The sequence below is a fragment of the Alligator sinensis genome, unplaced genomic scaffold (assembly GCF_000455745.1).
Source record: "Alligator sinensis unplaced genomic scaffold, ASM45574v1 scaffold216_1, whole genome shotgun sequence".
In the NCBI taxonomy this organism is placed as follows: domain Eukaryota; kingdom Metazoa; phylum Chordata; order Crocodylia; family Alligatoridae; genus Alligator; species Alligator sinensis.
In genome coordinates this window covers 4,064,924-4,079,818 of record NW_005841868.1, presented here as the reverse complement: position 1 = coordinate 4,079,818, position 14,895 = coordinate 4,064,924, and the positions used below count along the sequence as shown (strand labels likewise).

General features: G+C 43.1%; 1 protein-coding gene across 8 annotated transcripts in view; it reads right to left on the bottom strand.

Moving 5' to 3' along the window:
• MTMR3 (myotubularin related protein 3) overlaps positions 1 to 14,547 on the bottom strand; it is a 152,631-nt gene extending 138,084 nt beyond the window's left edge. For all 8 annotated transcript variants that reach the window (XM_025193371.1, XM_025193376.1, XM_025193390.1 and 5 more), the window contains exons 1-2: positions 14,519 to 14,547; positions 3,389 to 3,469 (exon numbers count right to left, since the gene is read on the bottom strand). The gene's annotated coding sequence lies outside the window, so the exon portion shown is untranslated. The remainder of the gene's footprint in view (positions 1 to 3,388; positions 3,470 to 14,518) is intronic.
• Positions 14,548 to 14,895: the final 348 nt, after the last annotated feature.

Below are 14,895 nucleotides of genomic sequence, written 5' to 3'. Positions count from 1 at the left end.
AAAAGAAAATGTTGCTGAAGTCGCAAAATCCTTCCATAACAATCATTTGCTTCAGCTTCACTGAAGAGAGAGCAGAAGGATGCAAATTAATTCTCCCTTAAGATGTTCGATGGATTTCTGTGGTTGACTGTTTTGAACAATTTATTAAGAATTGGCCTACTCTCATAAAAAATTGTGAAGAAAACAGTGATAAAATAGATGGAAGTATTTAATCCAAAGTATCTAACATTGGATTAAAGAGGAATGTAGAGGATATGCTCAGTATACTGAAGCCTATATTCATAGCCTTAAACAAACTTCAGAGAGATTGTTGCTGCATTGCTGATGCTGTTGAAATTTGGAAAGCACTTCAAGAGACACTGAAGAAAGAAATACCTAACCAGAAAGTTAAATTGTAGGCAATAAGGAAGCGAATGAATCAAGCGCTAACTCCACCTCATTTTCTGGCAAACAGTCTCCCAGATATAAAGGTAGATGCCTAACTTCTGAAGATGCTGCTGCTGCCATGGCATGGGCATCTCAAAAATCACTCCTCAGTTATGCCAGTCATAATAAATTTCAGGGCTGGAGGGGAACCATTTAAACAGTACATGTTTACTGATGATGTTCTGAACAAAGTCACTCCTCTGAATTGGTGGAAATCATTAGCCAGGCACCTTGAAACAGAGTTCCTTCAGTTGCTAAGCCAACTTTTCACAGCAGTAGCTTCCTCTGCAGGCAGAGAGCGAATATTTTCATTGTTTGGTTATTCACTCAAAGCTAAGAAATTAACTGGGAGTTGAAAAAGCAGGAAAACTCATATTCCTGTTTCAGTCTATGAATAAAAATGACAGTGGGAGTGGGGAAGACAAGATCTAGTTGTATAAGTTTTAAGGACAGCGTACATTTAGTCTTGTGATGACTTGTCTGTTAGAGTTAATAAAATTTGAAAATTAAAAAAGAGTTTAAGGACAGATGTTGTAAAATTCTGTATTGAGTTGTAAATGAATATGTTTAAACGATCAGATTTGCACCATTGTTTAAGAAGTATGTGAAGAAATATCAGTGGGAAACTGGATTTAAATTAATTATTTAAATCAGGGTTTTCTCTTGGTGGTTTAAATCATGAGTTATATCAATGATTGAAAATCACCTTGATTTAAAATCAATCCACCCTGCTGTGCCGTCCCCATCCGGGTCTGGCAGGTATGCAGCCTTGGGGCCACGTGTTGTCGCAGGTGCACAGCAGGTCACAGCTAGGCAGCAGCCCCCACTGCCAGACTGCTGCAGTCGGTAGAGGGTGCAGGAAACTCTCAGGGCTGCTTCAGCAGTCGCCACAAGGGGTAGTGTCCCCAGGTGCCAATTGGCTGGGCCCCTAAACCTCCTGAGAGCGAGTAGCCTTGAGCTACGTGACAGGGCAGCTTTTTGTACTGATGGGACCAGGACAAGGCAGCTTTTTATACCACAGGGGACAGCACAGGTGCTGGCCCCGGACTCTAGCTCCTCCTGGCTGCAGATCCAGGAGAAGCTGGGCAGGGTTATTTTGCCCCAAGTGGGACAAATTGCACCACACCAAAGTACATGTCTGGGCACGTGTGCCAAGGCAAAAAACCCAGATTCAGATCTGCACCACTTCTATTTGAACTGTGCTTGCATGTGTGGACGCACCCTAAGGGGTTACCCTGTTATTCCCCAGACCGTGTCTACAACCTTTTTCCAGAACAGTTTGATTCTAGGACACACAGACCACATGTGGTAAAAACTTTCTGACTGACTGACTGCACTCCCTCCAACATTTGCCTGTTCTTACACTAGATGATTTTAAAATCCATATAGGATTTTAAAATAATTTTCTTTTATTTTAGTGAAGGATGTGTGAGGACCATTGTTCCAGATGGTCTCCAATCTTCAGCACTAATTTCCAGTCCAGTGTCAGTATCCCATTTTGTCAGAAATAATATTTTTCTTCCCTATGACTATTGAAAATTGCTATATACAGCACAGACAACAGGACTGTATGTTTCATAAGTGTGATCAATATTTTCTCAAAGGGATATCAAGTTTTCAATTCATTGTGCTTTTATTCCCATTAACTTCAACCAAAGTAAAATATATGGCCTCTCTGTAAATTATCCATTCACACACTTACTAGAGCAAGATCATTATAAAAAAGGCAAGACTTCAGCTTTTGCTCAGCTACTATGGGTTCATCCTAAGTACTTATCATGATAAAATATGCCCTCTGACTAAAAATCTGGACTTATTTCCATAATTACAACCAGCATTAACCATAATTTTTTCAGTAGCCTCAAAGCAGAAAACCCAGCTGATACGCAAATGTACTTAAAAGTAAATAACTTTGCATACATTCTAGTGTGAGTAGCAAAGAAAATTAGGAGAGAAAGGATAAGAAACAGAGAAAAAATACATGCATTTAATTTTTCTTCCCCCTTATTCCTTTCCCAGCACTGTTTCATTTATTTGCTACTAAAATAAAGTTCAAGACATCCCCACAGTTCTAACATTAGACAGAAGTTAGTTGCACTAAGAAAATGTAGGATGGAAGTCAAATGTTTAAATAACAAGAGTGGTTGAAGTATTTGGACACGAGGCACTCAGAAGGCTGTTTAGGTCTGGTACCCAGGGAGATGTTGAGACTTTTAATATCATGGAAAGAATAAATATTCTTTTCTTCCACTGTGAGGGAAGGGGACACAAAGTCATTTTGAGGTAAGATCATACCTCTTGTTTCTTATTCCTGCAACTGCTGACAGCAACTAACTGCTCCAATGACCCTTTTCCCTAAAATCTTTCACTGCATCTCAATACAGTTGAATGGTTCTGTTAAGCTGTTCAGTAATGGAGTGGTTAACAAAACTGACATTTATATTGCCTTGCTCAGACTCTACTGTTAACAGAGACTTAGGGAAACAGCACTTGCTTTGCATTTGGAAGATTTTCTTCACAAAAAAGGAAAGAAGGAGCTAGAAATCTTTTTGGTGGTTTTGTACACTAAGAAATTTTACTAACAGAGCTTTGTCAAACTGGGAACATAAAATTTTTTTTTTAAAAATCACAGCTCTGCCAACAGAAGGAGGCTTCAGGCAGAGCTTCTGTCATTTGGAGCAGTAGGTGTAACTCTAGTGGCAGAAAATCTCCCACTACCATAACACTCTTGTCACAGAGACAGCAGCCGGCATAGTAAAGAAATAGCCCATGTAAAACACTCTGCACCCAAATTCTTTTATAAACTCAACAACTATAAAAACACAAGGTTGTAACCGACATGTTAGAATGCTAACCTTATTTTTTTCTCTTTTATTCTGTGAGCAGGCTAGTTATTTATAGTTGGGGAAACCTGTAGCAATGGATACCTCATCTCAGAAATAATGATAAATTATTAGCTTACCAAGTAGTAATAGATAACAGAAGAATCTTCTTTGTCCCAGCAAGTTTCAGAGGTTGATCTTCTGGTACTTCACACTGAATGCTGAAAATTATAAGATTATATTTTAGAAGGCAAAGCTTCTAAGAATAAAAACATTCAACCAAAACAAGCATTTCCTTTTGAAAAATTCTTTTTTTTAAAACAAACTGAGTTGCCAAGCAAATCTCAGTTTAAAAAAAAAGGAAAGGTCAACAGTCACTAGCTACTGCATGAGAAATCATAACTTTCCAGCAGATATACCTAACTAGGTCATACAACAGTTAGACTGTGAGACGCACACAGGTCCTGGTCAGACTACTTCGCCATTAGCAGCTATTCAGAAGTGCTGCCTTTAAGATAACTCAACTCTTGTTCAACCCCCATGGTTACAGGGAGTGATAAAAGAAATCAGTTAACACTAGCTATGGGAAAGCTCCTGTATGTTTTCTTTACAAATGAAGTTTCATTTTCAAATGAATTTGGATTTTTACAAAAAAAAAAAAAAGAGAATTAAAAAATAAACCAAAAAACCCAGCAAACCATTAATAGAAAACATAGGCCCCGATACATGTTACATATATTATGCACTGGTTAAACTGCATAATAAATTTAGATCAGCCACATGTACAAAGTAATTATCACATGATAAAAATGACTATCCAGCTATAAAGAGAGCCAACCACCTATAAAGTTAGTATTTGAAAATATGTAATAACTCTATACAGGCTCCTTGCAGACATAAAAAAACCCCAAGAAAACAAAACTGCATTTTACCAGAAGCAGCAGCGCATTACTTAGACCTGGCTCTGCAGCATCTGTATATTTTGGGCGCTTTAGCTGGGCCTTTTGGTGCTTTTAGCTAAAGCTGATTCAATCTGCTTTTAGAAAAAAGCACCAAAAAAAGACCCACTAAAGCACCCAATCTAGACAGACATTGGGTGAGCTGGGCCCAAATAACACACTGCCTCTTCTGAGTATGTGCTAGGTTCGGCATGGAAGCGCACCAAGTTTAAAGTGCTATTTGCAGGGGGGGGGGGTTAACGTCTCCAAACAGCCACAGAAACCTGAGAGAGCAATACACCAAAAGATCAGTATTAATTTAGCCCATTAGTGACCAACTTATCCAGCCTGGCAGTGACTCCATCCTCCAGATCTGTTCTGCAAGGGTCCAGACATTTGGCAGCAGGACAAGCAGTGGCAGTGTTAATTGCAACAGCTCTGGGAGTCCTGGCAATTAATGCTGGCACCACCCTCCTCACCACCAAATTTCTGGCCCCTGGGGAGCCCCATGGGCCAGATGATGTGGGATCCTGGTTTTCTCTGTTTAAAAATAAAAACTTCTCTGATAAAAAGACGACGATTCCTCTGGTTAAAACACCCCAAATCTGTGTTTTTCTGTGATTAAAATGAAATGCCACTCTGTATATAGGTATCAGTTGAACACAATGTTTTATTGATAGATTTACAATTTTAAAGCAATTTGGAAGCCTACCAGTGCCTCAATCATAATAATAAAATTAATTCTAAATACCTGTATATTTTGGTTTTTGATTTTGTATGTTTGGTTTTTTTTAATCATAGAAAAATCACAGTTCCCCTCCCCGCTTTGGCCACCAGGAAATGGGTTCAGCTGCGGCTGTCTCCATGGCTGTTTTGGGCACTGAGCGGCACTGATATGCTGGTGCTCTGCCTCTGCCAGTGCTGTTGCCCCTCACTTCCAATCCACAGCACCCCCAGCCCTGCCAGTGCCTCTTGCTCCTGACCTGCAGCCTATCTACCCCGCACTTGCTCCCTCCCAGCAGCAGCTCCCCACCCCTGCAGCAGGCCACAGGTCCAGCTGCAGCTGTCCCTCCTGCTTCTTTGTGGCTCTGAACAGTGCCAGCCCCTGCTCTTCTGAAGTTCCCTGCACCTGTGCCCCAGCAGTCCCCAACACACTTCCTGGGAAGCCCTTGACTGAGGCTCAGGGACTGGGTTGGGCCTGCCTCTGGCTGGGCAAGCTGCTTCCCTTGTAGGAGGGAAAGCAAGTCTGAGCCAGCCCTGGCTGACTCAGATTCTCAGGCCCCACCCCTGCCTCCTCCAGACAGGGCTTTGGGTTTCCCACCCTTCTGTAAATATTTCTTGCAGACTGGAACTCTGCCAACCTGCAGAGAACTGTTTGCAAAAGGGGAAACCTATGTTTTCCTGCTTCAAAGGTAGATAATTCACGTTTTTCTTCTTTAAAGAGAGAAATCTGTGATTTTCCCCTTTAAAAGGGGAAAAATCCGCGGAAAACCTGGATCCCTGCAGATGGCACAGCTCCATGGGCTGACCAGATCTTGGTCATCCCTGAAATAGCTTGTTGTCTTGTCTCCAGTACTAGACAGTACAAAATGCTATAAAGATGCAAAAAAACCCAACCCCAAATAGACAATTATGTCCATATGATGTTTTTACTAAACCTCCAAATTTTTAATTACCTACATTTGTTCAAGCCAAGATTTCTTTGAAATATTTTGTTCCAATTATGCAAACTCCTATATTTATTTAGATGAAATAGCTGAGCTGCCTCATTCATTTGCCATGACTACACTTAGGATTCGTATAGCCATGTTTCCTTGCACAATTGCTTAACTGAAGCCACATAAAACTCCAAGTCCTATGCTAAAATGAATGCCAGAACTCCTGCCTGACACCAGCCATTTATAAAAATCACAGAAGTAACCAAAATAATGGAATTAGACTCCTGTGATCCCAGGGATCCACGTGAAAGTATCCCACTGACCTGCAGGAAGCCATGCCATTCTACCACCGATAACAGCTCACCAGTATATCAGTGATGACATCTTTTATATTCAGATTCTAATTAAACATTTCTTATTTCCTTATGCATGGACCTTCTAAATTGTTTTGTAGTTTATCAAAGGAAAGAATCAGAAAATGCATTCAATACACAGAACAGGAATATCTCATTTTAGGTCCAAGCTGCTGGGCAGGGAGAGTTGAAAAACAAAGATATACAGAAATATAAACATAGAAGCACAAACCCTCCTGCAAAAGGAGTTTTAAAATAGTACATTTTAGATTCATTTTTGAGGAGAACACTGACTTTCCCTCATTTCCAGGTACAATAAAAAATGTAGGCCACATGGATACGTTTCACAAGAAAAAAAATAAATGTGCTAACAATCACAGCTGCTACAATCCATAGGCTAAAATGGCCTTATAATTTCTTTTTTTTTTAAAGATGGCTAGTAGCAGTACCTGGCTAGTTACAAAAGAGCAAAACTGTATTTTCTGGCATTTCATACAAAAACTACAGGCCAAGTTTCAAATCCAGAAATTTTATGACAGTTAGCAATGACAGATGAAAGAAAAAAAAAAATGATAGAGTTTGGTTTCCAGGGACCAGATTGAGCTTGCTGCACAAGCAAATTTTACAGTTGCTCTGTCATACAAAGCTTGTTTTGAAGAGAAAATTAAGCATGCTTGTTAAAGGCATTATAATGGCAGAACAAGAACACAAAGGTAACTTTCTACAGAGCTATTTTTCTGACCATGGCCATGATTTTAATAAGGCAAAACACAACTTAAGGATAGTGGAAAGTTGATTTATTTTCTGAGTTTTTAGGGCATGATCTAAAGCACACTAAAATCAACGGGAGCCTTTCTACTGAATTCAAAAAGTTTTGTTTGACGCCCTTGGTCTTTAGGTGTTTTGTAATAAAGAATAAAAACAGAAGAAGGTTTTCTGATATAAATGCTATTAGCTACTATATTTACTCGAATAGAAGATGAGGGTTTTTTTCCAGCATGGGAAAAAGCCCTTTATCTCATGTTTCAGACATATACCAGAAACTGCCCCCCACCCCATTAGATACATTGGTCATCCCTGAAATAGTTTGTGATGCTGTGGCTGGCAATGCCAACCAAACTCTGGCGTGAATCCACCAATGCATCTCAAGCAAAACCAGGGAAGTCATCCTCCCGCTTTACTCGGCCCTGGTGAGACCGCAACTGGAGTGCTGCATCCAGTATTGGGACCCCACTTCAGGAAGAACGTGGAGAAGCTTGAGAGTCCAGAGGAGAGCTACTCATATGATCCAAGGCCTGGAAGGAAAGCCATACGAGGAAAGGCTGAGGGACTTGGGACTCTTCAGTCTAAGAGAAGGCTCAGGGGGGACTTGGTGGCAGCCTACAATTACATAAGAGGGGTACATCAGGACCTGGGAGAACAGCTGTTCGCCAGAGCTCCCCAGGGGATAACAAGGTCTAACGGCCATAAACTCCAGCAAAGCCAATTTAGACTGGATATAAGAAAAAAGTTCTTTACAGTGCGTGTGTCCAGGGTCTGGAACAAACTACCCCCAGAGGTGGTACAAGCACCTACTCTAGACTCCTGAAAAAAAAAATAGGTGGATATATTTCTTGCTGGGGTCACTTGATCCCAGCTGACTTCCTGCTTATGGTGGGGGGGCTGGACCTGATGATCTCGAGGTCCCTTTCAGCCCCTAATGTCTATGAAATCTATAAAATTATCTACAGGTTTCCTTCACCAACCGCTGGGGTTAGGTTCCTGGAAGTTCCCGTGGTTGGCAAAACCATGGCTGGCAAGATAAAAGGCTTATGGGAAAAATAGTTTCATAGTTTCATAGTTTCAGGGTCGGAAGGGACCTAATAGATCTTCTAGCCCGCCCCCCCGCCAGGGCGGGAGAACAACCCAAAAACACAAACAAAACCACTCACCCTAAAAACAAAAACGGGACTCAAATGAGTCCAGCCAGGTAAGTATCCAGCCTCTTCTTAAAGATCCCCAGGGTAGGGGCCAGCACCACCTCCCTTGGAAGTTGGTTCCAGCTCCTAGCCGCCCTGACTGTGAAGTAGTTTTTTCGGATGTCCAATCTGTACCTCCTCTCCATCAACTTGTGCCCATTATTCCTTGTTATGCCAGCAGGGGCTAGGGGAAACAGCGTCTCCCCCAAACCCTTCTGGTTCCCCCTAGTGAGTTTATAGACGGTCACCAGGTCCCCCCTCAGCCTTCTCTTGTGGAGGCTGAATAGGTTCAAGTCCCGCAGTCTCTCACTGTAGGGTCTGCCCTGTTGTCCCCGGATCATGCGGGTGGCCCTCCTCTGGACCCTCTCCATGTTGTCCACATCCCTCCTGAAATGGGGCGCACAGAACTGGACACAATACTCCAGCTGCGGCCTGACCAGCGTCGCATAGAGGGGGAGGATCACCTCCCTGGCTCTACTCGAGATGCACCTGTGGATGCACGACAAGGTCCGGTTAGCCCTGCCAACCATGACCTCGCATTGTCGGCCCATGTTCATCTTGGAGTCAATAATGACACCAAGATCCCTTTCCGCCTCCGTGCTCTCAAGTAGGGAGCTCCCCATCTTATAAGTGTGCTGCTGGTTCCTACTACCCAAGTGCAGCACCCTGCACTTGTCCGTATTGAAACGCATCCTGTTCCTGTCTGCCCACCCCTGTAACCTATCCAGATCCTTCTGCAATCTCTCTCTCCCTGCTAGCGTGCTCACCTCCCCCCAAATTTTGGTGTCATCAGCGAATTTAAACAGGTTGCTCTCCACCCCAACATCAAGATCGCTGATGAAGACATTGAACAGCGCAGGGCCCAGGACCGAGCCCTGAGGGACTCCACTACCCACCTCCCCCCAAGTCGAATATGATCCATCCACCACCACCCTCTGAGTGCGACCCTTCAGCCAATCTGCAATCCATCTGACCGTGTAGGCATCTATGCCACAGTCGCCTAGTTTACTAATTAGGATGGGGTGAGAGACGGTGTCAAAGGCCTTGCTGAAGTCCAGAAAGACTACATCCACCGCGACACCTGTATCCATGGCCTTTGTGACCTGATCATAAAAGGCAATCAGGTTGGTCTGACATGATCTCCCCCTAATAAATCCATGCTGATTGCCCCTGGGGAGCAATCAGCATGGGAGGTAACAGGCTGATACGCAGCCGTGAAAAACTGTGGCTACTCAAAACTGTATACTGTGGTAGCCAAAATGGTATACAGAATATTAAGCGTGGATACTCAAAACCGTGGCTGGCGAGGGAAACCTGTATTATTAAACTCCTGCTAGAAGCAGCATGTGCTAAGTCATGGAAACCAACTATGAACCTGATTAAATGCAGCCCATGCTGAGCATGCCTGTAAAACACTTGGTCCATATGGAGTAAACATGCTGATAGGAGCAGAAAGGCTGCAGTGAGAAGTAGGGGGGCAGAGGGCAAGGGGGCAATGTGACCTCCCCCCATCCCTGCTACTATTTTCCCTGTTGTGGCAGTGGGAAGGGGACAAATGCAAGACAATCCTCCAATAATTAGGTTCTATACCTGGAAAATTATAACAAACTAGCAAACTGCCCATCATGAATGACAGGGGGCGGGGAGTGGGCAGGGACAGAGTGCCACCACCCACTGCCCCGCAGTGACACTGCTCCGCCTCCAGCCCCATGTGCCACCCCCCACATCCAGCCCTGTGGCTCCCCCCCGCATTCTCTGCGTCCAGCCCTGCCAACACCCGATGGCACGCAACATGCTCCGCTTCCTGCCTCCCCTCCCCCACTCCTTCCCCATTGCCTTCCCCTCTCTGCCAGCTGTTTTTGGGGCTAGGCGGCCACAACAGGGGGAGAGCGCGGTGGCAGCTGGGGGACGCTGCCACTGGAAACCCACCCCCTTTCCCCTTCCTGCTCCCCTCCCTTCCTCCCCGCCGTCTCTCCCTCCCTGCCGGCTGTTCAGTGGGGGGAGAAAAGCTGCATGGCGGCTCCCTCTGTCCATAACATTCTGGGCCCTCGCAACCAATCAGCGTGCACCCTCTCGGCAGTGCATGTGCAGTTGGCCCGGAGCGTTATGGACAGACAGACAAAGGCTTTTATGATATTAGAATTTATAAATATTCCGCATATAGAATCTGATTATTAGGGGGTCATCTTATATTCAGGTTATCTTATATTTGAGTAAATATGGTATTTTGATTTCTGACAGCGTTAGGAAATGACTTCATGAGAGACTCATTAGCATTCTTCTGTAAAGCTGCTGGTCATAGATAAGTGCCTAAATTGTTATCACTTCCCAAGTCAACAACTTGTGCAAATAAACAAGTGACTACCAAGGAACACCATTCTGAATTAAAGCACCATCTCACACATCAGAGAGATTCTAGTCCCGGTTTTCAGTATCTGAAAATGATTAGCTATATACTGAACTACTTGCTCTCACAATCAAATTTACTGATTTTCTTGAAATCAAGTTCGACTGGACCAAGAGACAGAATTACCAAGAAACTGGTTACAGCTCCCTAATTCTAAGGACCAAGTAATGTCAGCCCCAACCTTTAAGATAGTTCAAATAGATTTAGGGTTCATTTCAGCTACATCGTGAAGGACCTGTGACAGTGAAGAGTAGGTATAACTCTATGATTTCATTATACACTTTCCCTATCTCTTTTAGCAAGCCCCCAATTCCAGGAGTGGGGGTGGTAGATGGCACAAGAGTTAACTGTCTCAGTTTTCAACCACTAAGACATTCTCTACCAGTCATCTGCAGACAGAATCTGGACCTTTTCTGCACCTACCCAAGCAACACTAAGGGACTGGGCTTCACTTGATAATCTGGTCCTCCCTGTTGTGATAATGCATGCTGCTGTCAACTGATCTAGAATAAGTGTTAAAAGCTCCTGTGTATTATCATATTTTCTTGCATACTGCACATCCCCAATAAGACGTGCCTTTTTGCAACGTGGAATAGAGAACAATATTTCCCTGATAATTCTGAAGGAGCAGAAGCCAATGGCTGCTCTGTTAACCCCTAGCTGGAGGACATGGCAGGTGCTGCTGACTGCCTGTGCCCTGCCCCCCTGCCTCCAACTAGAGAAAAGAAGAGGGACTGGGGAAATTCAGCTCCAAAAGAATCATTCCTGTGAGGCCCGCAGAGGGGTGCTGCTGCCCTCACCCCACACTCCCACCGGCCCTGCTCCTGGAAGGGGCAGAGCTCTATTCCCCACCAGCCTGCGCGTACCCCCTAGCTCCTTCCCAAGTACTCCCGGGGGCATGTATACCCCCAACTGGTTGACAACCCCTAGCCAAGAGGGAGAAATTAAGTCACAAAATGAGCACTAGTGCAAAAAATAAACATGTCTGGGTATCTGTAATTTAGGTGCATAAACTGAAATAGGATCTAGTTCTGGATGTCAAGAAGGCAAAAGTAAAATTACGCCCTTAGACCTTTGGATCTTGTTTGCCCTAATTTTTAGGTACCCCCTTTAGCAGCAGCTCCCAAACTGTGGGTCACAACCCCAAATGGCATCACAACAACAGTGGATGGGGTCACAGGGGTTCAGGGCTGTGAGTTGGGAGTAAGGGACCATCCTGACGAAATGGGGTCATGCTGAGGAAACGGGGCCATAAATGTGGTCACGCTGATGAAAAGTTTAGGAAGCACTGCTCTGTAGAGAGCTGAACTAGTAGTAGGACGATAATGTTTACACAAACGACAACAATGAAATATAACCAATGAGAGCAGATGGGATTTTTAGTTAGAAAATAACAGAAAGAGAGAAGTTAAAAAAAAATCTATTTAAGTGAAATAAGGACAAACCATTGGAAGAAAACATCTCCTGGTTAAGAACATAAGATTAAAGATTTCATACTTCTACTTTTAAATGAAGAACACAAGAAGTTCCTTATCCTGTTCTCTAAACCTGAGGCCTCTAGCAAAAACATGAAAAATAAAATGTGGCACTCATAATATTTAAATAGTAAATGATCAGGGAAAGGGGGATATTTGGAAAGAAAAAGATCCAAACTGAACCCTTTTCTATCCTTCATCATAAGAGTTTGAGGGAAAGATGTGTTATGTTTTCTTTCTTTGACTAGCACATTTAAGCAAGTTTTCTGCTTGCTCAAGTATTATACTTCTGCTTTGAAACTGTGTTGTGTCACAACCTTCATATTATGTAAACATGGGTTTACAAAGAAGGCTATGTTGTTACTGGTTCAGTGCAACAGTCCTTCTACATACGTTGGCAGCGTGGTGAAAAGGAACCTTCCCTTCTTGCACTATGAAGGGGCACACGTCTCACGTTCTCTCCTTTGAGTCTGTCCTTTTCTCTTACCTTGCATTCTTACCTTGCTTTCTTTTCTGTATTTCTCTCTCTCTCTCCTTCCTTCATAAACTTTTTTGCTCCTTACCCTCTAATAGCTCTATTCTTCCTATACCTCAAAACATTAGGAAGCTACATATTGCATGGGGTAAGTCAACTGCTGGCTTTGAGCAGCTAGCATGGTCTTTGGCTGAGTTAAAAACTTTAGGAACAGGTGAAAAACCTTGAGTATGCTGGCCTTCATTGCTTCTGCAGCTGAACAATTGAAGGTCTATGCTATAAAACATGGTTGTCCAACTGGCTGGGGCCCACATACCACATGGTCTGTGAGCTCCCCCACACCTCGGTCCCCTTAGATTCCCATGCCCCCACCCCTACACTGTGATGCATCCTTACGTACTGCATGCTGCTACACCCTGCCTTGCCCCCAGGGACTTGGACAGGAAGTGGAAGTCCCAAGACCCCAACTGCAGCACCAGCAGCCAGAATGATGGGGGGAGTAGCCCCTGAAAAGAAACTCTCAGGCCACAACTTCACCTTCACAGATGCAAGTTAAACAGCTATGTCATAGAAAAATTTAAATATGTGTAGGTAAAGAGGAAGGGAAGGCAAGGCAAGAATCTTTCAAAGTGACCGTTGTTGTTCTTCTGGTAGTGGTGTCCTCTCTTGTACAGTTTCCAAGTTTAGAAAACAATTCCATTTGGGGCAGTAACTGGACATAGGAAAAACTGAGCAACAGAACAAACAAGGGGCACTCAGTCGCACTCACTTTAATCTCCGAGTCCAGCTGCTTAACTCATTTTCCATTTCTAATTCACTTTGTATTCTCGTCCTTCTACACAAAAGTGACTATAAAGAAAACTTGTTAAATGTGCGATTTCCCTTAGGATAAACACATTTTAAGTATAAAAATCCAAAAGCCTTTACAAAATTTTACTTGGTGAGATGTCTCTAAACAGTTATTGGATATCAGGTTCAGTTACTGCCTTTATGGAAACATTAGTAGTGACTGATTTAGCCTTCTGTGAAACTCTCTCAAAATGGGAATGTTATAGATTCCTTCATGCTTCCCATTCTCTAGTTAGTTTTTTTCAGTATGGAACAATGCCAAGCCTAAAAACCCATTTGATTAATCCGTTTATGTTGATTATCTGCATACAGTAGCTAAAAATTAATACTATCCTTCTCATTCCTCTCAGAACTTTAATTTCAAAGCAACAACTGAAATGTAAATCTCAAACAATAAGATTGAAGCTATAGGAGGGTCAACTGGGAAACAAACTAAAAGTATTACTGAGACCGCTACTGTTATCTAAGATGTCAGAAACAGTTTAAAATATATCACTGCAATGGAAAATTAAAGAAGTTGGATCCTGAAGTAGAAAGAAACAATATTTTTTCTAAACTGATGGCAATTTGGTACAAATAAATTACATGATGAATACAATACACTAAATTCTAACAATTTACTGTGATATTTTAGAGGAAAAATCTCTACTTGGGGTTAAGAGCCTCTGCACAATGACTCTCTAGCATAGTCTCCAACTCTAGACAAAATGCCTCACCAAACTTGAGTTTCTACTAGGATTGAGAAGTAGAAAAAATCTTCACTAGAGGTGTACCGATACATTGGTCCAATATCGGATCGGCACCAATATAAAGAAAACTGTCTATAATCGGAAATTGGCCTGAAGTGTCCAATAATTTGGCTGATAAATGCACCACCCCACCCCCCACCCTCCCACGCCTTGCCCCACCCCACTTGGGTAGTGCCTGACCCAGCCCCAGCCCTAGCCCCACTCCCTCCCTGACCATAGGGGCCTTGACCTGCCCCCCCACACCCCTTCCACCACACCACACTTACCAGCTGCATGCAGCTGTATCGGAAACTGGATCAGCATCAGCTGATATGCCTCCTTAAAAATCAGCTATCTGTATCAGGCCCAAAAAGTCTATCGATGCACTACTAATCTTCACTACTTACTGTAACTTTTCAGGTTCTCTACCTTGTTTTCCTGCTTTCCATTAGGCAAACCTATTGAAAGCCAGGAGAGTGTGATAATATAAATATAAGCAATAGTAAGCAGTAAATATGTAAATATGTATTTATATTATGTGAATATGTATTAAGCAGTTATGTATCATATGGCAGTGGTTCTCAACCTTTTTTGTACCAGGACCCTTTTGTAAAAATCAATGGCTAATCCCAAACCCAGTGCCCCTCACTCCTGACTTGCTGCTGCTGCCCCCAGCCCAACAGTGTGTGGGGCAAGAGGTGTGTGTGTGGGGTGGCGGGGGGGCTGCAACAGAAAGGCCATGGCTTCCCATGTTTTTCTCTTTTAAAGGAGAATCCATATTTAAAGTTTACAATCCTTTAACATAT